The sequence below is a fragment of the Rhinopithecus roxellana genome, chromosome 2 (genome assembly GCF_007565055.1).
Source record: "Rhinopithecus roxellana isolate Shanxi Qingling chromosome 2, ASM756505v1, whole genome shotgun sequence".
NCBI classification, from domain to species: domain Eukaryota; kingdom Metazoa; phylum Chordata; class Mammalia; order Primates; family Cercopithecidae; genus Rhinopithecus; species Rhinopithecus roxellana.
The window spans coordinates 142,918,465-142,942,295 of record NC_044550.1 but is presented as its reverse complement, the minus strand read 5'-3'; the positions used below and the strand labels follow the sequence as shown (position 1 = coordinate 142,942,295).

Here is a 23,831-nt window from a genome sequence, read left to right as displayed (position 1 = left end):
CGGACTTCTGACCTCAAGTGATCCGCCCACCGCGGCCTCCCGAAGTGCTGGGATTACAGGCATGAGCCACCAAGCCCGACTACATATTCCCTTTATTAATATTCCTGTTGAACTTAATTTTGGTCGTTTCCGGTGCAAAAATGTTAGGGTAAAGGGAACCAATAACTGCCACATTTGATGTATTTTTGTAATCCCCATCTCCAATTTCCATCCGGGCCTGAGTAACCAAAAACTACAGGGGTAGACTGCCTCAACAAACATCAATTTGTAACCACGTCTACTTCTACCACGGTATTCTAAAGACTCCGTCGAGGAAAACCTTTAGCTCGGGCAAAGGGAGACACATTAGAGAACACTGTCCGCCGCCGACGAAACAGGCTACGCGGAAGAGTTCAACAGACAACCGGCCTCGCCCCGACTGCTTCACAGTCCTCAGCCACACCCCTCCCAACCGGAACTACATCCCCCGCGCTCCGCGCCCCCACGCACAGCGTGTCGTAGGCGTCTGAAGCTGCAGGCTCCCGCCTGGCTTCCCGGGACGCACAAGGCAGGCGCTGGTCGTGCGCATGCTCGGCAGGCGGGGCCGCTGGCGTCTCCAGGCGCTGCAATCTGTTGCACTGCCGCCGGCGGGAGCCGGCAGATCCGGGTCTTGTGGCTTAGAGTGACGTGGTCACTCGAATCAAAACAGAGGAGGGGGAGGAAGCCGGCAGCCAGGAACGGCAGCGGCAGCAGCGTCCGGAGCAGCCGCAGCCTTCTGGAAGCTCCAGGCGGTCTTTCTGCCGAGCCTCGGTCCCGGCCCCCATCCTCCCCGCCCCATCGGTTGTTGTCTGGGCGGGTGAGTGTCTCCCCCTCTCCCACCAGCGTTTGCTGGCTCACCCTCCCCTCGCCCCAGTTTTTCCTGGGGGCTTCTCAGGCTCTCGGGGACGGTGGCGGCTGCGGCAGAACAGGGCTGTTTCTCGGGCTCAGCGGTTCCCCGGCCGGGCTGGCGATTCTGCACCGGGAGAAGCTCCGCTGCTGCCGAGCCCGCGCCCCCCGCAGAGTCTGCAGTTGGGCTTTCTCTGCAGGATGTCAGAGTCGGTGTTTGGCAGGAAAGGGCAAGGTAGCCACGGATGGTTTTATTTTTAGGATCAGATTGTCGACACGGGTGGAGACGTATAATGGAGTAAAAAGAGAGTCGTAGCTGGAAGGAAAAACTCACAAATCCCGAAATCCACACTATCTTGTTTGCCGTCTACCTCAGCCCTTTCTGGGTACGGTGAAGTCACTAGGATGCATCCTTTGTTGTGATAAGTGAGACGAGAAAGCTGCCACCCTGAAAGCGAGAGCTTTTTAGCTCCTATTGTGTCGCGAATTTAAAGGATCCCCTTTTTCTGTTTGTTCAATAGGTAGAACCAAGGCTGACAGTGAAGAGGTAGCAGCACCCTTTATTGGAACTAATAGTGTGTGATAAACTGGTTACCGGCTGTACCCGAAGTCTCGTGTTGCTGTTTAAAGGCAGACTTCACCAAAGTGGCTGTTTATATGTGCCAGGATTTTAGCCGAGATGGTTTGTTAGCTGTTAGAGAGTCGGTAGGATGTTTTCAGTTACCCCAGTTGGCAAAACCGAGGCTGTGGCCTTAATAGAATGTCTTACTTTTGCATCGAGAGAGTTGGTTGAGCTTCACACACGTAATAGCTACATTTGCAGAGGAGTCCTTCCAGGTTTTGTGTGTTATTGTCAGAAACAGTTAGCAGCTGTACACATTATAACTTGGAAAGCGTAAGACCTTCCAGGTGTTGGAGTCTTGCGACGCCTAGGAGGCATTCTCGCCGCCCGGCGCTGTGGAGGTTGCAGGAGGCTTTGAATTCCCTTCCACTTAGGGTGGCTGGCCGCGCAGATTCCTTTAGTGTAGCCTGCTCCGAACTTGCCGCTCTCCGCGGCCCTCTACAGCACTGCGACCAGAAAACCAAACCTTTTTGTCCTAACTTTCTTTCCTATTTTTTCCAACATGGTTTTTAAAAAGAACACCGCTTCACCCCCCGCCCCCGAGAACTCATTAATTGAGGTGTTTCTGTGGTTAACAGCAAGAACAACAGTACGTGATAGTTAATTGCTCCTTATCAAACCAGTAAGAGTTACGAGTTTAGATTATTTCCTTGAAGGGTATGTCCTTGTGGTATAACATGAACCTCTTAACCAGTCTTTTCTCCAGTGTTTGCCATTGAGATCTTTTTTTCTTACTACTGCAGTTGTAATCCTGATTTAGAAGAAGGAAAAATTTCTTGAAGTTCTTTTTCAGCTTTTTACCTTTTATGCTAGCCTCTAACTAATATTTTTGGTTATACGAAATACTTTGTGTAATAGAGAAAATGTTGATAAAAGCAGATGGGAAAAAAAATCAATAATCCTGCCACCCAAAGATCACCAAAATGTTAGTTTATACCCTTCTAAACTACTTTTTTGCATTTATATATTTTATACAAATGTGGTATCATACCACATATGCTTTTCAGTACATAACCTGCTTTTTCACATTCTAATACTTCTTTTTTGAGTAATAATTTAAATTTTTCAGACATGGACTTCGGACCTTAAATTTTAGGGAGTATTCACTGTACAGTAGTGCCCGCTTATCCGTGGTTTCACTTTCAGGGGTTTCCCGAGTTTCAGTTTCTGTGGTCAACCGCAGTTCGAAAATAGAATCATATTTTCAGAGACCACATTCACATAACTTTTATTATAGTATATTGTTATAACTGTTCTATTTTATTATTAACTATTGTCAGTCTCTTACTGTGCCTAATTTATAAATTTTATAGATGTGTATAGGAAAAAAACAGTCCATATATAGGGTTCACTATGTGGGCTTTAGGCATCCACAGGGGGGTTGTTTTATAATTTTTTAATTTTAAAATTTAATAGAGACGAGATCTCACTGTGTTGTCCAGGCTGGTCTCAAACTCCTGATCTCAAGTGATCTTCCGGCCTCAGCCTCCCAAAATGCCAGGATTACAGGCATGCTGAGCCACCAGGTCCAGCCCACTGGGGTTTCTTTGAATGTATCCCTTGTGGATAATGGAGGGCTTCTGTGTTTGGCAAACCATAATTATTAAAAGCATGGTTTTAAAAGGTTTCCTGACAAATCTCTATGATGATGTATGATTTAAGAAATTAATATGCATTGTGTGGCAAAGTAAGGCCTCACTTGTTTGGCTCTTGGGAAAGAAAGCACAGCCTGAGGATAATATGAAAGTTTAAGTAGTTTTTGCTAACTCAGTGATTTGATTTGGGTAAAGATTTAGTTCTATTCCGTAGTTATACCCTGTTCCAAATGCTGATCAGATGTTCAGGATCCAGGCAGTAAGGTCCTGGAAGATTTTAACTTTACACATCACAATTTTTTTTTTTGGGGGAGATGGAGTCTTGTTCTATTGTACAGGCTGGAGTGCAGTGGTGGATCTCAGCTCACTGCAACCTCTGCCTCCCGGGTTCAAGCAATTCTCCAACCTCAGCCTCCTGAGTAGCTGGGACTACAGGTGCACACCATCATGCCCGACTAATTTTTGTATTTTTAGTAGAGACGGGGTTTTACCATGTTGGCCAGGCTGGTGTCAAACTCCTGACCTCAAATGATCTGCCCACCTCGGCCTCCCACAGTGCTGGGATTACAGGCGTGAGCCACTTCGCCTGGCCCACATCACACTTAATATACATTGAGTTACCAGTTGGCACCAGAAGAGCCTGCTATGGAAGGAAATGTCCTCTTCATCTCAACTTCAAAGGATAAGTACATGCCATGAACTATCCTAAATCTGCTAATAACTTATTTTGAGTTTGAGCCTCATAAACTTACCTGAAATCTTTAAATCTCTATTTTCATTTTGTAGCTCTTGGATGAGTAGTCCTAGATGTTTACTACTCATTATACAACCTAGTTTCTTTTTCTTTGATTTGGCTTATAGTGTTCAATATGTATTCTAGATTTGTCCACTTCTTCCCATCCCTACTGCCATCAGCTTTGCCAGGTTATCTTCGTCTCTTACCTGATCTATTGTAGAAACTCCTGGTTTCCCTGCTTCCACTTTGGCTTTTTATTGTGCATTTCCCTTACCAGCCTAAGAGATCCTTTAAAATGTAAATTACCTTGACACCCCCTTGTTGAAATTTTTCCATCCATATTCAGAATAAAATCCAAATTCTACCAAAGCTTGCCAGGCGATACAAGTTTCGGCACCGCCTTCCTCTCTTACCTTACCTTGTTTACTTCTACTTAGTTCAGTACCCTGGAGCCTGGCCATGTAAGTTTCTTCCTGTATATCAATCCCACTTGCATTTTTGTCCCTGGAAGTTGCCACGCTGGTTCTTGCTCTAGGGCCTTTGCATTTGCTGCCCCCTGGGGCTTCAGTACTCTTCTCCCAGATCTTGCTGTGGTTGATACCATTGTGTTATTCAGGTGTTAGGTCAGATGTTGCCTCTTCTAGGAGACTGACCAATCTCTCCCTTGTATTTTATTTTCTTCACAGCATTTATCAATATATGGAATTTTAAAAAAATGTTCTGTCTCCTACCCTGGAAATTAAGCTCTGTGAATATGAGACCTTGTCTGTCCTTCTCACTGCATAGGAGGTACTCAGTGAATGTTGGTTGAATAAATGAACTTAGTGAAATGTCTGTATTCCTCTTGAACATACTGTCTATCGTAGGCCGTTTTTTTGTTTTTTTTTTTTTGTTTTTTTTTCCCCATGAGAAAACCCTAATTTTCAGCCTCTTTTTATAGGGCAGTGCCTTATTCTCTTTGGTGTTTGGGTCACAGTACACTTATATTCTACTTTAGACCTGCGGAATTAATTTCTGGGAGAAATGGGTCCTTAGAATCTGTATTTTCAATAAATCTATCAGGTGATTTTAATGCATATCAAACTTTGAGAATCTCTCAATGTTTTAGTGGCTTTTCTTTGGAAGATTGATTCTTTATAGTAGTAATGATAGCTACCATTTTTTTGGAACACTGCTTTGTATGTCAAGTGTTATGCTAAAAATTACTATTACATGTTTTCATATAACTGCAAAGCAACTCAGATATGTAGGTATCATACAAATGAAGACAATGAGACACAGTAAGTGGTGGAAACTTGAATTTGAAACCCAAGTCTTTTTAATCACTGTACTTTACTGCTTCTGAACTATAGAGTTTAGAATTGTGTTTAGTACATTAAGAGAGGCCGTGTTTTTGTTCAGGACACGATAGTGTTTTCTGTTCCTTTTCCAATCCTGTCCTTAATGAAGTCCATTGTTTTGTTGGTCTTTTTGCCTGAAGTTGCACAAACAGGAGATGGCCTTAAAAAACATTTTGTGGCATGGTGCGGTGGCTCATGCCTGTAATCCCAGCACTCTGGGAGGCCGAGGCGGGTGGTCACAAGGTCAAGAGATTGAGATCATCCTGGCCAACATGGTGAAACCCCTTCTCTACTAAAAATACAAAAATTAGCTGGGCGTGGTCATGCACGCCTGTAATCCCAGCTACTTGGGAGGCTGAGGCAGGAGAATCACTTGAACTCAGAAGGCGGAGGTTGCAGTGAGCCATTGCACCACTGCACTCCAGCCTTGCAACAGAGCAAGACTCCGTCTCAAAAAAATAAAGAAACAAAAAACATTCTGCAAAGACTCCTAGGTCTTGCATTGTTGTATTGAGTGCTGAGAGCCCACCAGGCTTCAAGTAAATTTGGAGCATTTTCTTCTTACTTGTGTATTACCTGCTCATTCCCCACACACAAAACCTATTACTTTGTGTTGATCAAATCATCAGAGTTCTTCCTACATTTTCTCCTTTGATTTGTGTTTTACTATTTGAACTGAGTGGCGCGACCATGGCTCACTGCAGCCTCAACCTTCTGGGCTTATGCGATTCTCCCACCTCAGCTTCCTGAGTAGGTAGGACCACAGGCGCATACTACCACACTAATTTTTGTTTGTTTGTTTTTTATGGAGACAGGCTCAGGTTGGTATGGAATTCCTAGGCTCAAATGATCCTTCTGCCTTGACTTCCCAAAGTGCTGGGATTACAGGCATGAACCACTGCATCCAAAGATATTTTAAATAAACAGATTTATTTGAAGTTTTCCTTTAATATTGGGCATGAATGTAGTTTCCAGATTTTCACAATTATAAATAATATTATGGTGAACCATGGTTTTAAATAATTAACCTAAAAACTGAATAATTACAGCAGCCAGTCTAATTACAAATAGAAGGTATATTAAAGACTTCATAATTTTTTTTTTTTTGAGACACAGTCTCACTTTGTTGCCCAGGCTGGAGTGCAGTGGAGTGATCTCAGTTCACTGCAACCTCTGCCTTCCGGGTTCAAGCAATTCTCCTGCCTCAGCCTCCTGAGTAGCTGGGATTACAGCTGTGCGCCACCATGCCTGGCTAATTTTTGTATATTTAGTAGAGACAGAGTTTCACCATGTTGGCCAGGCTGGTCTTGAACTCCTGACCTTAGGTGATCCACCCGTCTTGGCCTCCCAAAGTGCTGGGATTACAGGTGTGAGCCACTGCTCCTGGCTGAGACTTCTTAAATGATTTTAATCATAATTCAACAAGTATATACAGCATATATATATACTTGCATATGCTTAGAAAATGTTACATGAAGTTTTTAAACATTTTTATTTATTTGTTTGTTTTTGGTATTTTTTGAATTCTAAAATCTTCCTGAGACATAAAGATTTGTCTTTTTTTCTTTTCTTTTCTTTTTTTCTTTTTGTGAGATGGGAGTCTCACTCTATCACTCAGGTTGAAGTACAGTGGGGCGATCTTGGCTCGTTGCAACCTCTACCTCCCAGGTTCAAGCTACCCTCCCACCTCAGCCTCCCTAGTAGCTGGGACCACGCTTGGCTAATTTTTGTATTTTTTGGAGAGTTGGGGTTTGCCATGTTGCCCAGGCTGTTCTCGAACTCCTGAGCTCATGCAGTCCACCTGGCTCGGCCTCCCCAAGTGCTGGGTTACAGGCATGAACCATCGTGACGGTCAGACATGGTTTTTTTTTTTTTTTTTTTTTTTGAGACGGAGTCTCACTCTTTCGCCAGGCTGGAGTACAGTGGCCCGATCTCAGCTCAATGTGACCTCCGCCTCCCGGGTTCAAGTGATTTTCCTGCCTCAGCCTCCCAAGTAGCTGGGATTACAGGCACGTGCCACCACGCCCAGTTAATTTTTGTATTTTTAGTAGAGACAGGGTTTCACCATGTTGACCAGGATTGTCTTGATCTCTTGACCATGTGATCTGCCCACCTCGGCCTCCCAAAGTGCTGGGATTACAAGCATGAACCACTGCGCCCAGCCGACATGAAGGTTTTTAATAGAAGCTGTCTCTGAGGAGAGGAAAGTACCTCCTTTTTTCCATTTTTTTTTTTTAACTTTTGGTATTTAAATTTTAAATTATAAATGTATATTTTATTTTTTAAAAATTAACTCTGGGAAAGTATATTTTTCTAAACTAATCCAATTTTTAGGTGTATAGTAGGACTTATATATGTATTTGATAACATTTAAGACTTGTTTTGGAGAAAGTTACCTTCTTATTGCTTATTTTCATATTGAATTTTCATTTCCTTTTTTTTTTTTTTTTAATTTAGGCCAAAGCACAGATGTGTCTCAGCTTTGTAAAAATACAGAATGACAGAATGAAGCTGGTTTATGCTTGACTGCACTCATTGACAAGTATTACAAGTGCAGAGCTTTCAAAATTTAATAGTTAATAAAGGTATTTCAAATTGAATTAGGGATTCAGTAAGCATCTTCCTGGTATATGCACCAGACTTAGAGGTCAATGTTCTGGCTGCTCTCATGTTTTATCTTGCAACATAGTTTTTTTTCTTTGTTTGCTTGCTTGTTTGTTTTGAGATGGAGTCTCCCTCCATGGCCCAGGCTGGAGTGCAGTGGCATGATCATGGCTCACTGCAAGCTCCGCCTCCCAGGTTCATGCCATTCTCTTGCCTCAGCTTCCTGAGTAGCTGGGACTACAGGCACCCGCAACCATGCCCGGGTAATTTTTTTGTATTTTTAGTAGAGACAGGGTTTCACCGTGTTAGCCAGGATGGTCTCGATCTCCTGATCTTGTGATCCGCCTGCCTTGGCCTCCCAAAGTGCTGGGATTACAGGTGTGAGCCACTGTGCCCGACTACAATATAGTTTTTATAAACAAGTTTACTCTTTTTTTTTTTTTTCTTTGAGATGGAATCTCACTCTGTCACCCAGGCTAGGAGTGCAGCAGCACGATCTCAGCTCACTGCAACCTCCACTTCCCAGGTTCAAGAGATTCTTGTGCCTCAGCTTCCCAAGTAGTTGGGATTATAGGCACCTGCCATCATGCCCAGCTAATTTTTGTATTTTTATTTATTTTATTTTATTTTATTTTATTTTTTTGAGACGGAGTCTTGCTCTGCCGCCCAGGCTGGAGCTGCAGTGGCCGGCTCTCAGCTCACTGCAAGCTCCGCCTCCCGGGTTCACGCCATTCCCTGTCTCAGCCTCCCGAGTAGCTGGGACTACAGGCGCCTGCCTTGTCGCCCGGCTAGTTTTTTGTATTTTTTAGTAGAGACGGGGTTTCACCGTATTAGCCAGGATGGTCTCGATCTCCTGACCTCGTGATCCGCCCGTCTCAGCCTCCCAAAGTGCTGGGATTACAGGCTTGAGCCACCGCGCCCGGCAATTTTTGTATTTTTAGTAGAGACGGGGCTTCATTCACTCTGTTGGCCAGGCTGGTGTCGAACTCCTGACCTCAAGTGATCTGCCCACCTCAGCCTCCCAAAGTCCTGGGATTAAAGCTACCATGCCCTGGCAAAAACAAGTTTGCTTTTTATACAATGCATACTTTGCTGCTTTGTTACTCTTAGGAAAGGTAATGTAGAAGAAACTGACTTGCTTGAACAGACTTTCAAAATCTGTTTATTCATTTTATTTGTTAACAATTGCCTTTCTTTCTTTTTCTTTCTTTCCTTCCTTCCTTCCTTCCTTCCTTCCTTCCTTCCTTCCTTCCTTCCTTCCTTCCTTCCTTCCTTCCTTCCTTCTTTCCTTCTTTCTTTCTTTCTTTCTTTCTTTCTTTCTCTTTCTCTCTCTCTCTCTCTCTTTCTCTCTTTCTTTCTGTCTCTCTATCTCTTTCTTTCTTTTTTTTTTTGACAAGGTTTCGCTCTTGTTGCCCATGCTGGAGTGTAATGGCACAGAGCATAGTCTTGGCTCACTGCAACCTCCACCTCCTGGGTTTAAGTGATTCTCCTGTCTCAGCCTCCCAAGTAGCTGGGACTACAGGCACTTGCCAATGCCCAGCTAATTTTTGTATTTTTAGTAGAGAGAGTGTTTCACCATGTTGGACAGGCTGGTCTTGAACTCCTGGCCTCAGGTGATTCGCCTGCCTTGGCCTCCCAAAGTATTGGGATTACAGGCGTGAGCCACCATGCCTGGCCCAATAATTGCTTTATCACGGTAGTTCTAAGCATTTTTGCCAATATGACTAATGATGTTTATGCATGTCTTTGTGCACATGTCATCTCAGCTATGATATGGAAGAAAGAGGCTGTGAGTTACATAGTTTGGAGAGCAGTACCCATACTCTGCTTCTTTCATTTTTATTTTAGTTAGAAATGGGGTCTCTGTCACACAGGCTGGAGTGCAGTGGTGTGATCATAGCTCATGGTAGCCTTGAACTCCTAGGCTCAAGTGATCCTTCTCAGCCTTCCGAGTAGCTGGGACTACGACATAAGAAGGCACATGCCAGCATGCCTGGCTAATTTTTAAAGTTTTTCATAGAGACGGTCTCACCACCTTGGCAGGCTGGTCTCAAACTCCTAGGCTCAAGCCATTCTGCCTCAGCCCCTCAGAGTATTGATTTTACAGATGTGAGCCACTGCCCTTAGCACTCTGCTTCTTTCTGCTCAGAGAAATCATATAGACAAGCATGTGAATGAAATATTAAGGAAAAGTCTTGATTCTGTTGTAATTTATTTAGATAACATGCATCATTAACAAACTAGTACCATTGCTTGTAATATACCTCTCAAGTTTAGAACACACTAGTATTTTGTAATACAGCTGTTAAAAACTGCTTTCTGGCCAGGCATGGTGGTTTGTGCCTATAATCCCAGCAATTTGGGAGGCTGAGGTGGGGAGATCACTTGAGCCCAGGAGGTCAAGACCTATCTGAGCAACACATCGAGACCCCGTCTCTACAAAAAACTAAAAAAATTGGGTGAGTGTGATGGCACGCACCTGTGGTCTCAGCTATTCTGGAGCCTGAGGTGGGAGGATTACATGAGCTGGGGAGGTTGAGGCTGCAGGGAGCTGTGATCACACCACTGCACTCCAGCCTAGGCAACAGAGACCCTATCTCAAAACAAAAACCTACTGCTTTCTTAACATTTATAGGTGGGGCCATTGTGGTGGCACACGCCTGTAGTCCTAGCTACTTGGGGGGCTGAGGTGGGAAGATGGCTTGAGCTTAGGAGGTCAAGGATGCAATGAGCCATGATTACGCCACTGCACTACAGCCTGGGCAATAGAGACCCTGTCTCGAAAAAAAAACAAAAAACAAAAAAATCATTTATAAGTAACTTGTATCCACTATTATGTGGGATCAACATAGTATGGATTTTTTATTTTTATTTTTTTAAAGAGACAGAGTCTTGCTCTGTCACCCAGGCTGGAGTGCAGTGGCGCGATCTTGGCTTGCTGCAACCTCTGCTTACTGGGTTCAAGCAATTCTTCTGCCTCAGCCTCCCAAGTAACTGGGATTACAGATGTGCACCACCATGCCCAGCTGATTTTTGTATTTTTTGTAGAGATAGGTTTCCGCCATGTTGCCCAGGCTGGTCTCGAACTCCTGACTTCAGGTGATCCACCCAGCTTGGCCTTCCAAAGTGCTTGGATTACAGGCCTGGCCTGGAATTTTTATATTTTCTGTTAAATATTTCTGTTTCTGATTTATGAAAAACATTTTCCTAGCTGGGCACAGTGGCTCACGCCTGTAATCCCAGCACTTTGAGAGGTCGAGGCAGGTAGATCATCTGAGGTAAGGAATTCAAGACTAGCCTGCCCAACATGCAAAACTCTGTCTCTACTAAACATACAAAAACTAGCTGGGTGTGATGATAGGCACCTGTAATCCCAGATACTTGGGAGAATCACTTGGACCCAGGAGGTGGAGGTTGCAGTGAGCTGAGAATGTGCTGCTGCACTCCAGCCTGGGCGACAGAGGGAGACTCCTGCTCTAAAAAAGAAAGAAAAACATTTTCCTGAGTATTTGTTTGTTTGTTTGTTTTTTGAGATGGAGTCTCGCCCTGTCACCCAGGCTGGAGTGCAGTAGTGCGATCTCGGCTCTCTTCAACCTCCGCCTCCCGGGTTCAAGCGATTCTCCTGCCTCAGCCTCCCGAATTGCTGGGACTACCGGCGTGCGCCACTATGCCCTGCTAATTTTTTTGTGTGTGTTTTTAGTAGAGACGTGGTTTCACCATGTTGGCCAGGCTGGTCTTGATTTCCTGGCCTTGTGATCTGCCCGTCTTAGCCTCCTAAAGTGCTGGGATTACAGGCGTGAGCCACGGCACTCGGACATATTTTCCTGAGTTTACAATGTTAAAATTTAGAATATGACTAGTAAATATTCTTGGGTATAATTTTTTTTTTTTTTTTGTGATGGAGTCTCACTCTGTTGCCCAGGCTGGAGTGCAATGGTGTGGTGTTGGCTCACTTCATCCTTTGCCTCCCGGGTTTAAGCAGTTCTCCTGCCCTCCTGCCTCAGCCTCCTGAGTAGCTGGGAGTACAGGCGCGCGCCACCACACCCGGCTAATTTTTGTATTTTTAGTGGAGACAGCATTTTACCACATTGGCCATGCTGGTCTTGAACTCCTGACCTTGTGATCCACCCGCCTCGGCCTCCCAAACTGCTGGGATTACAGGCGTGAGCCCCCACGCCTGGCTTTGTTTTTAGGATTTAAAAATTTTCTCTCCGTGACACAGGAGGTCCTGATGACATGTGCCCTCTTGGGTGGAAATTTTAGAAAACGTTTTCAAATTATGAAACTTATGGTTATAATATTGAATACAAAGAAAGATGATTTAATTGAAAAGCTTTCCTTTTTTTTTTTTTTTTTTTGAGACGGAGTCTCGCTCTGTCACCCAGGCTGGAGTGCAGTGGCCAGACCTCAGCTCACTGCAAGCTCTGCCTCCCGGGTTCACGCCATTCTCCTGCCTCAGCCTCCCGAGTAGCTGGGACTACAGGCGCCCGCCACCTCGCCCGGCTAGTTTTTTTTTGTATTTTTAGTAGAGACGGGGTTTCACCGTGTTAGCCAGGATGGTCTCGATCTCCTGACCTCGTGATCCGCCCGTCTCGGCCTCCCAAAGTGCTGGGATTACAGGCTTGAGCCACCACGCCCGGCCAGCTTTCCTTTGTTTGACTATTTATGATCAGTTTTACCCCTAGACCTTGACCAGGCAGAGAGAATTCTTAGGATTGTATAAGAGTAAACTACAGCCAGGAAAGGACAGGAAATTAGTAGGTGAGAGACCAAGATTAAGAAGACTTCTTTCTTCTCTTTCCCTTTTATGCAGATGAGTGATAGCTTTGGCCCCAGCGAAACACACACACTCCAGAGCACTATACAGAGAACTTTGGCTAAGGGTTAGAGATACTTTGGTCTTCAACTGAGCCCAAGTTTTAAAACTTTCTCAGTTTATTAAGTACCGTTACAAATTCTTACTTGATCTTTGCACAACTGTTTAAAATGAATAGTTTCAATTATCACTCCTGTTTTATGGATAAACTGAAGTCACCACAAGGCTAAGTGGTTTATCTATTAATATTTCTCAGTACTAGCCTTAAGTTTTTTGTCTAAGGATGTTCTTTCTGCTATCCCATGATGTTTTGGCAAGTGTAGTCTAAAGTGATTCTAGAATAGGAGTCAGATATAGGTAAAGAAAAAAGGGTCACCAAGGAAAGAGAGGTAATGTTTAAGACAGTCCTTTGGTCTGAATGCTTGTGTTCCCCACAATTCATATTTGAAATCCTAGGAGGAGGTGGGCCTTTGGGTAGTGATTAAGTCATGAGGGTGGAGCCCTCATGATGAGGAGTAGTGCCCTTATAAAAGAGGGCTCAGAGAGCTGATTGCCCTCTTCCACCATAGTAAGACACAGTGAGAAGGCACCATCTACCAACCAGAGAGTGAGTCCTCAGAAGACTCTGAATCTACCAGTGCCTTGATCTTGGACTTCTTAGCCTCTAGAACCGTGAGAAGTAAATTTCTGTTCTTTGTAACCTACCCAGTCTGTGTTATTTTGTTTAAGCAGCCCAATAGACTAAGGCACCCGAGAAAATAGGGTCACATTTAATGAGAATTTCTAGAAAAATGGTGGCACCCTGGAGGGTGAATCTTGAACAGAATCACGTGTTGCGGAGAAATGGAAACATTAAGGAGATGAGGAAATTCTCTCTGACCTTGAAGACTTAAGCATAGTAGCGATGGAATAGAGGGTTAAGGGGAAGAGTGTTCTCCTTTTCTTGAGTTTTGAGCATTCTCTGGAGTAGTGATCACAAAGGTAATTTGTAACTTTTATTTAGTTGTTAATTATATATTGGTAGGCAATTATTATTTAAATTAACAGTTAACTTGATTGCAAGCTCTTGATGGTAAAATCTACCTTTGTTTCTTCTGTATCCTCCTCTGAACTCTCTTGCTGGTTACTTAGTCCCCTGAGAACTTGTTAGATACATCCTTTTCAAGAAAGGAGAAGTGAGAGAAGACAGAGCGTTTGAATCCCACCTCCTGTGCTGTGTGACTTTGGGCAAATTACTGAAGCTTTCAGAGCCTCAGTTCTTTCCTCTTTAATTGAGTGGGTGAGAACTGCTGTATCTCCAAAGTTGTCATAGTGCCACTTTTGAAGTTGTGATTTGTTGAATATAAATAAATGAAGACAGTATACTGTAATCCAGTGGTCCCCAACCTGTTTTGCACCAGGGACCATTTTCATAGAAGACAGTTTTTTCACAGACAGTGGGCCAGGGTGGGGGGAGGGGGGAGAATGGTTTTGGGATGAATCTGTTCTACCTCAGATCATCAGACATTAGATTCTCATAAGGAGTGTGCAGCCTAGATCCTTCGCATGCAGTCGCTCCAGTGAAAATCTGACGCCACCGCTGATCTGATAGGAGGCAAAGCTCAGGTGGTAATGCTCACTGGCCCGCACCTCACCTCCTTCTGCTGTGCTGCCAGGTTCCTAACAGGCCACAGACAAGTACCAGTCCATGGCCTGGGGATTGGGGACCCCTGTACTAATCTATACCTGATCTATACAGTGATATCTTGCACAGGCCTCTGGCCATGCTGACCTAGTTTATTCTATATATTCCTGTTGTACTCTGTGGAAAATAAACTTCTGTTGTCCCTTCTCGCCTGCTCTAGTTTCTTCCTTTTGAATAGTATGCCTTCGGAAAAGGGTGTCTTTAAGCTTTTGCTTTCTTGTAAAAATATTTTATAAGAATTTCAGGGATGGGCTGGGTGCAGTGGCTCATGCCTGCCATCCCAGCACTTTGGGAGGCTGATCACCTGAGGTCAGGAGTTTGAGACCAGCCTGGCCAACATGGTGAAACTCCGTCTCTACTAAAAATACAAAAATTAGGTGGGTGTGGTGGTGCGCACCTGTAGTGCCAACTACTTGAGAGACTGAGGCAGAGAATCACTCAAACCCGGGAGGTAGACGTTGCAGTGAGTCGAGATTGTGCCACTGCACTCCAGCCTGGGCAACAGAGCAGGACTCCGTCTCAAAAAAGAAAAATAAAAATTTGTAATGATGAGTTTCAGGGAATTTTAATCCTGAGTGAGTTTTGATCACAGAGAGTTGTGATATTAAGGGCATATAATGGGGTTTATTTCATCATTTAAATTTTGTATGTCTTTAACTTCTCCCAAGTATAGCTTTAGAATAATTTTTAGCAAACAGTAATTGAACAATTTGAACTTGAGTCTGCGTCCTTTTTTTTTTGAGACAGAGTCTTGCCCTGTTGCCCCGGCTGGAGTGCAATGGCGTGATCTCAGCTCACTGCAACCTCCGCCTCTCAGGTTCAAGCAATTCTCCTGTCTCAGCCTCCCGAGTAGCTGGGATTACAGGCACGCGCCACTATACCAGTCTTTTTTTTTGCCCGCCTCGGCCTTCCAAAGTGCGAGGATTATAGGTGTGAGCCACCATGCCCAGCCGAGTCCGCATCCTTTTCTTGCCTACTTGCCATCAGAGATGCAAATGTAGTTTAAGAGAAAAGTATTTTGTTGCTAAGAACTAATAGGAAGTTTTTTTTTTGAGATGGAGTCTTGCTCTGTTGCCCAGGCTGGAGTACAATTGCAATGGTGTGATCTCAGCTCACTACAACCTCCGCCTCCTGGGTTCAAGTGATTCTTCTACTTCAGCCTCCCGAATAGCTGGGATTACAGGGGCGCGCCACCATGCCCAGCTAATTTTTGTGTTTTTAGTAGAGACGGGATTTCACCATATTGGCCAGACTCGTCTTGAACTCCTTACTTCAGGTGATCCGCCTCTCTTGGCCTCCCAAAGTGCTGGAATGACAGGCATGAGCCACTGCGCCTGGACGAACTAATATGAAGTTAATTGGTAGTTATCTAATTTCTGTACTGCCCTAAAGTTGTCTTTGTAAGGGTGAAACAAACATAACTAGCATGATTGGTCATATCTGGCAGATGGTGAATAAGTCCTGGTCAGGAATTTACAATGTGACTTCCTGTATAAGATCTGTCATATACTAGATGTGTGATCTTGGTGAAATTACTACCTTAGCTAGGGCTATGTTCCTCATTTTAAAAACAGAAAATTTTCCTGCTTTTGATTTTTATCAGAAGGGCTCTTATTAAGATGTGAAAGTAGTAAAGCTACATTAGAACATAAACTAGGTGCGGCAATATTTGAGAGCCATTTGTGTTAAAAGAATAATCAGCTTTGAATATTTTGTAAAAAGTATTGTGTATGAGTATGTTTGAACACCTCATTATACTGAGACTTTGAGTAATCTGATAAAAGTCATCCCAAGTACTTATTGATGCTTTTTAAGATAAAAATGCATAGAATGCTTCCTCTGGCTTCCCATTTCATTGACCAGTATCTCTATTTTCTGTTACATAAAAACTAATTGCATACATTCTATTTTTTTAAACCTTTTTTTTCTTTTTTACTGAGCAGGCAATGGTTATGAATAATTGCATACCTTCTAAATTGTTACTATACATTTTCTTCTTCTTTTTTTTTTCTCTTTTAGCACATCAGATTGCATTGCATTTATTACATTTTCTTCTTGCTGAGGGTTTTTATTTTTATTTTTTCATTTTTTCAGGATGGAGTCTTGCTCTGTCACCCAGGCTGGAGTACAGTGGCACAATCTCTGCTCATTGCAACCTCTGCCTCCTGAGTTCAAGTGATTCTCCTGCCTCAGCCTCCCAAGTAACAGAGACTGCAGGCGTGCGCCACCATGCCCAGCTAACTTTTTTTTTGTATTTTTAGTAGAGATGGAGTTTCACCATGTTCACTAGGCTGGTCTTGAACTCTTGGCCTCAGGTGATCCGCCCTTCTCGGCCCCCCAAAGTGCTAGGATTACAGGTGTGAGCCACTGCACCCGGCCTATTTTTAACGTGGAAAGACTTGTGATATTGTTCTTCATCACTGTGAAGATTTGGCTGGCTATGTGAAAAGTAACTTTATTATAAATCACATTCTTTAAAATCACAATAAAGAAAGTTTTCATATTCTGGCCTTGAATTAGCCAGTGTTGTCCCTGCCTTCTCAGGAAGAGCTCTGCTTGCATGGAGTGGGGGAGAAGGGGAGGAGATAATTGTTTTTCTATAAAAATGTATCTTTAAAAAAACTTTTATGTATTAATAATTTGAAATTTTTAGCACGAAAAGGTAGAATGGTATAATGAATCTCTGTGGACCCATCACTTGCCTTCCACAGTTAAACTCATGGTGGTTTTGTTTCATCCATACCTCTCCCCACTTGGCAGGTTTATTTTAAACTAGACCCCAGATATTGTATCACTTTAACTGAAAATACTTAGTGAGATCCCTAAGAGATAAGGACTCTTTTTGGATGTGATCATTGACATTGTACTTATGTAACAATGTCATTTCAGCAGTGTTCAAAGTTCCTGATAGTTCATAAATGTCCTTTTACTAGGTTGGTTTGAATCAGGATTGGTATCTCTTAATTTTGTTTTAATCTGTAACCATTCCCCTGCCATCTCTTAAGATTTATTTATTTTTTGCCATTTATTTGTTGAAGAAACTGAGTGACATTCCCTGGATTTAGCTGCTGCATCCAAAATTTTTTTTTCCTGATTATAAAAGTCAATTTGTAACCATTATATGATATTTGAAAATTGTACAAAGTGAAAAGTAAAATCCTGCCACCCAGAGATAACAGATGTTAAAGTTTTATGTTTTCTTTCAGCCTTTTCATTTGTATGTGTGTTCCTATGCCTTTAAAAACATGTGCATTTGCAGGCCAGGAGCGATGACTCATGCCTGTAATCCCAGCACTTTGGGAGGCCGGGGCAGGCGGATCACTTGAGGTCAGGAGTTCAAGACCAGCCTGGCCAAAATGGTGAAACCCTGTCTCTACTAAAAATAAAAAAAATTAGTTGGGTGTGGTGGCACACACCTGTAGTCCCAGCTACTCAGGAGACTGAGGCAGGAGAATCACTTGAACCCAGGAGGCGGAGATTGCGGTGAGCCGAGATGTGCCACTGCACTCCAGCCTGGGCAAAAAAAGGAGACTCTGTCTCAAAAAATAAATTAATAAAAATAAAACGTGCATTTGCTATGTTTATTTTTATGCCCTTTTAAATATACTTTTAACATTATGTTGTGATCATTCCTTCATATTATCAAGAAAGAAAATGAGGCTGAATGTGGTGGCTCATTCCTGTAATCCCAGCACTTTGGGAGGCTGAGGCAGGAAGAACGCTTGAGGCTGAGGCAGGAAGATCGCTTGAGCCTGGGAGTTCAAGACTAGCCTGAGAAACATAATGAGACCCCGTCTCTACTTAAAAAAAAAAAAAAGGCAAGCATGATAACATGTGCCCCCATAGTCCCAGCCACTTGGGATCAGATCACTTGAACCTGGGAGGTCAAGGATGCAGTGAGCCATGATTGCTCTACTGCATGCCAGCCTGTGTGACAGAGCGAGAGCCTTTCTCAAAAAAAAAAAAAAAAAAAAAAAAGAAACATTTGGCTGTATAATACTTTACAGTGTGTATCACAATTTAAATATTTCTTTTTAGCTGGATATTTAGATTATCCCTATTTTTCACTACTTTAAAGGCATGATAACCGTCTTTGTATATAAATCTTTGTATTTCAGATTATTTTCCTTGATAGGCTTAGAACTGGACTTACTCAGAGGGCATGCACGTTTTTTAACATCTGGATTTGTATTGCCAGAAAAGTTATCATAGTTTGTAATTTCCAGTGCAGTGTATAAATGGCTCCATCTTACTAAAGAATTGGTTTGCATTTGCTCTTTATTTTTAAAATGTCTTTGCCAGCTATATTAGTGAAATGTTTGGAGTTTTTTTCCCCTAATTCTTTTGCTTTTTAAATTTTACTTGGGATTTTTTTTAAATGCACAATCTTGTGTCCTAAATTTGATATTTTTCATTGTATTTATCTTTTTTGCATTTTCTCTGTACTTTAATGGATGCAAAGTTTGTATGTATCTGTAGGAAGTCCTTCCCTGAATATCAAATAAATGTTAACCTTACTTATCTGGTAGAATTGCTGATTTTTTTTCTTCCTTAACTGCTAGTAGGTTTTCTTTTTCTTTTTGGAATTTTTTCTGGGGAGCTTTCCAGCAAAAACTGGAAAGTCCGCTAGACAAATTCTGAAAGAGCTATAACACTGTAGGTTTTCCTAGCACTGAATTTATTGAAATTGGAATCCCTTCCCCATTTATTTGTGATTCCAATTTTGATACATAAAAATAAATATATTTTGAGGGGAATTTGTTCAGACAATTCTATAAATCTGATTTGCTGGTTGTAATTGTGTATGTGTGTGTGTGTTTGCACACTGTTTTTTACAAACTTGTTTATTCCTGCCAGGACAAGGAAGACATTTGGCCTTAAAAATTTAACACAGGGTCATCAGGACTCACTCACCACTTCCCACATAAAAGTGGTTTGTTGTAGAAACAGTAATAGTAAAATATCATTTTCATTACATTCCTATAGTACATAGCAGCTCACAAGCACTTTTATTTATTTATTTATTTATTTTGAGACGGAGTCTTGCTCTGTCGCCCAGGCTGGAGTGCAGTGGCGCGATCTCAGCTCACTGCAAGCTCCGCCTCCCAGGTTCACACCATTCTCCTGCCTCAGCCTCCCGAGTAGCTGGGACTACAGGCGCCCACCACCTCCCCCGGCTAGTTTTTTGTATTTTTTAGCAGAGACGGGGTTTCACCGTGTTAGCCAGGATGGTCTCAATCTCCTGACCTCGTGATCCACCCGTCTCGGCCTCCCAACGTGCTGGGATTACAGGCTTGAGCCACTGCGTCCGGCCACAAGCACTTTTATATTCAGTATATTCCAGGGTGGGCACAATGGCTCACCCCTATAATCCCAACACTTTGGGAGGCTGAGGCCAGAGGATCAGCCTGGCTTTGCTATGTCGACCATCCTGGGCAACATAGCAAAACCTCCGTCTCTACAAAAAAATTTATTTTTATTTTTATTTTTATTTATTTATTTATTTATTTATTTTTATTTTTTATTTTTTTTGAGACGGAGTCTCGCTCTGTCGCCCAGGCTGGAGTGCAGTGGCCGGTTCTCAGCTCACTGCAAGCTCCGCCTCCCGGGTTTATGCCATTCTCCTGCCTCAACCTCCGAGTAGCTGGGACTACAGGCGCCCGCCACCTCGCCCGGCTAGTTTTTTGTATTTTTTAGTAGAGACGGGGTTTCACCGTGTTAGCCAGGATGGTCTCGATCTCCTGACCTCGTGATCCGCCCATCTCGGCCTCCCAAAGTGCTGGGATTACAGGCTTGAGCCACCGCGCCCGGCTTTTTTATTTTTTAATTTTTTTTTTTTTTGAGACGGAGTCTCGCTCTGTCGCCCGGGCTGGAGTGCAGTGGCCGGATCTCAGCTCACTGCAAGCTCCGCCTCCCGGGTTTACGCCATTCTCCTGCCTCAGCCTCCCGAGTAGCTGGGACTACAGGCGCCCGCCACCTCACCCGGCTAGTTTTTTGTATTTTTTAGTAGAGACGGGGTTTCACCATGTTAGCCAGGATGGTCTCGATCTTCTGACCTCGTGATCCGCCCGTCTCGGCCTCCCAAAGCGCTGGGATTACAGGCTTGAGCCACCGCGCCCGGCCTATTTTTATTTTTAAATATATATTTTTCTTAATAGAGATGGGGTCTTGCTGTTTCTCAGGCCAGTCTTGAACTCCTGGGCTCAAGCAATCCTCCCACCTCAGCCTCTCAAAGTGCTGGAATTAAAGGCATGAGCTACCATGCCCAGCAAAAATATTTTTTTAAGTAGCTGGATGTGGTGGCCTGCGCCTGTAGTCCCAGCTCCTCAGGAGGCTGACGTGGGAGGATCACTTGAGCCCCCATGAGTTTGAGGCTGCAGTGAGCTATGATTGCCATTGCACTCCAGCCTGGGCAACAGAGCGTGAGTCCCTATCTCTCTCTTAAAATATATATTTATATATTAAATATATTAAACAAATACATCATATTAAATATGTATAAGTATATTAAATATAAATAAATGTATTAAATATATATTTATAATTAAATATAAATATAATTTAAAAAATATATTTATATATAGTTTGAGAAAATTTCTCTTCTCAATATATATTACATCTCAATTTTCTCAAAAAATATATTTAATTATATTTCAATTTTGTTTTGAACTGAATATGCTAAATTGTCTAAACCCTGTCTTACCCTCTATCATCACTTAATTTGTTGGTTAGAGATAATATATCATATATTTTCCAAAGACAGGCTTGTGGACTATAAAGGATCTCACAGCCAGGAGAGGTGTGTATGTGGTGTATATGCATCCCTGCTGCTATTTTATGCCCAAATCTCTGCTCCATAATGCTGCTTCCCACTGAGTCTATTCACACTCACTTTCTTCTCAACAGGGGGGCTTGACAGCCCTTCAGGGTCCAACATGCAGGTTGAAAAAAGTGTGCAGTCCTTTCTGTAAATTACCAGACCTAAAAAATAGAAAAGCTATTATACAATGATACTTGCTGCTTGGGAAGTGTAATCAGTGACAGTGGGTAAAAGAGAATGAGAATGAGTGAGTTTTATTACTCGGGGACCTTTTTTTTGTTTTGTTTTGAGATGGAGTCTTGCTCTCGCTCTGTCACCCAGGCTGGAGTGCAGTGGCACAATCTCGGCTCACTGAAGCCTCCACCTCCCAGGTTCAAGCAGTTCTCTACCTCAGCCTCCTGAGTAGCTGGAATTACAGGCGCCCGCCACCATGCCTGACTAATTTTTGTATTTTTAGTAGAGATGAGGTTTCACCGTCTTGGCCAGGCTGGTCTTGAACTCCTGACCCTGTGACCCACCTGCCTCAGCCTCCCAATACTCTGGGGCTTTTAAGTGCAGTTCCTGGAGCCCCATTTTTATTAGACTGAGATTATCTGGAGGTGATCACATCTTGCTCATCATTGTTTTTCCCATGCCTGTTGCAGTGTTCATTATCAAGGTGTTCAAATGAGTTGGGCTTGAGTGAATGAATTTTCCTCCTTCTTGATGGTGTAAGTTCTCCTGCGCAGCCCCTGGTGATAATTCCTCTCTTGATGTTTTGGGGGCCTTTTCTGTATTTGCCAAGACTTGAGTGGTCATGGATTTGATGTCACTGATAGTTTTAGGTTTCTATGCTGGCTCCACTTGTTATTTCTGAAGAAGTGGACTTGCTTTGGCAGGAGTAATATTCTCTCTTACTTCTCTCCTTTCTCTACCATTTTTTCCTTTGTCATCTCAACTATGGTAAGCATCCAGATAATGTATTTGATTGCAGATGCACCTTGGGAAAAGTTAAAAAACAAAACTAGGCATTGTCATTTTCCTGATTTTTTTCTGTCTTACATGTGTTTTAAAAATTAATTTAAAAATTAATTTCCATTTGCTTTTTATTTTAAACTTAATTTAACAAAATACTATACCAACATTAGTAGTTTATGGTAGATACACTGTTTCAGGTACACTGTTTCACTGTTTAGATTCTCTTCCACTGTTAAAGCTTCCACCAGAGAGAGAGTAAGTAGGGAAGGGAAAAGTAAACTTTGAAAACGGATTTTTGCAAACAATGATTGCCTCAGATTTAGGTCAAAGGCTGACTTTAGAAGTATCCATGATAGGGCCTGTTTATATACTTTTTAATATCTTCATTGATGATGGGATATGGTTAATATTGTAACATTTACCTACAGAGTTACAATCCCTTTTATGATATATTATCTCTAACCAACAACTTTAGTGATGATAGAAAGACAATTTAGCATATTCAGTTTGAGTACATTGATATATAATTATCCCTAGAGCTAATGGTTATAGTCAAGAGAAGAACAAGAAACTTTAAGATTATTCTTTTACGGCCGGGCGCGGTGGCTCAAGCCTGTAATACCAGCACTTTGGGAGGCCGAGACGGGCGGATCACGAGGTCAGGAGATCGAGACCATCCTGGCTAACACGGTGAAACCCCGTCTCTACTAAAAAATACAAAAAACTAGCCGGGCGAGGTGGCGGGCGCCTGTAGTCCCAGCTACTCGGGAGGCTGAGGCAGGAGAATGGCGTAAACCCGGGAGGCGGAGCTTGCAGTGAGCTGAGATCCGGCCACTGCACTCCAGCCTGGGCGACAGAGCGAGACTCCGTCTCAAAAAAAAAAAAAAAAAAAAAAAACTATGAAAAAAAAAGATTATTCTTTTACAAAGTTAATACTCTTTGAATAGTTAAATATTCAAATAGTGTAATTTCAGAAAACACAATTGTATGCAGCAAAAAGTCTCCTTACTACTTCTGTCTCCAGGCCACTTAGGTCCTCTTTCAAATACTAAAAGTTTGGGACTATTTGCAAACATCTCTCCATTGATAAAAACTTAGCCTTAAGTTACTAATGTTATTGGAGTTTCCACAGCAGCATTTTATTTTTGTTTTGGGTAGTATCTGTTGTTTACACATATATGCAAATTTGCACATATATGTAAATATTTACACATATGCAAATATATAATTTGGTTAAAAAAGTACTATGTATAGAAACATAAGAAAATAAGAAGAAAAATCAATACCTGATCATCTTAACAATAACCAGAATAATGAGTTTAATGTATAATAATTCTTCCCCAAGTTTAAATTCTTGGTAGGTAGTAATTCTACATATTTTCAAAAACCTTAATCACAGGAATTTCACACTGAGCATACTGGAAATCTGACTCATTTCTTAGGAGGGAAATGAATCTCTTAGTACTGTTGCTTTTGGAAAAGGAGTGGGGAACTAACCTTTTGGAAGGAGAGAGGAAACCAGGGATTGGCAAAAAGAGTAGAGAGGTTTAATAAGGGTACATATTTTTATACTACAGCCTTGAGAAAAATAAGGAAAAAGTCCAGTTGCAGTAATTCTGGGTCCTTAGAATACTGCTTTTCTTTTTTCTTTTTTAAATGTAAGGAATGGATTGGAAGATGTATAGAGAAGATAAGCTCACAGTCAGGTTACACTATTCTGTTATGTTTTGATGTGGGTAGCAGGGAGGATTAACTTAAGGAAAGAAAAAGAACTTTCCACATCATGCATTCAG

General features: G+C 42.5%; 1 protein-coding gene and 1 non-coding gene across 2 annotated transcripts in view; one reads left to right on the top strand and one right to left on the bottom strand.

The window, feature by feature from the left end:
- The first annotated feature begins 483 nt into the window (after positions 1 to 483).
- Positions 484 to 23,831, top strand: part of SMIM14 (small integral membrane protein 14) — a 92,002-nt gene continuing 68,654 nt past the window's right edge. Inside the window, exon 1 of the mRNA XM_010384533.2 lies at positions 484 to 835. The gene's annotated coding sequence lies outside the window, so the exon portion shown is untranslated. The remainder of the gene's footprint in view (positions 836 to 23,831) is intronic.
- LOC115896133 lies at positions 18,855 to 18,918 on the bottom strand. Its single transcript, XR_004056089.1, has one exon. It is a non-coding gene; the product is annotated as a U7 small nuclear RNA (small nuclear RNA).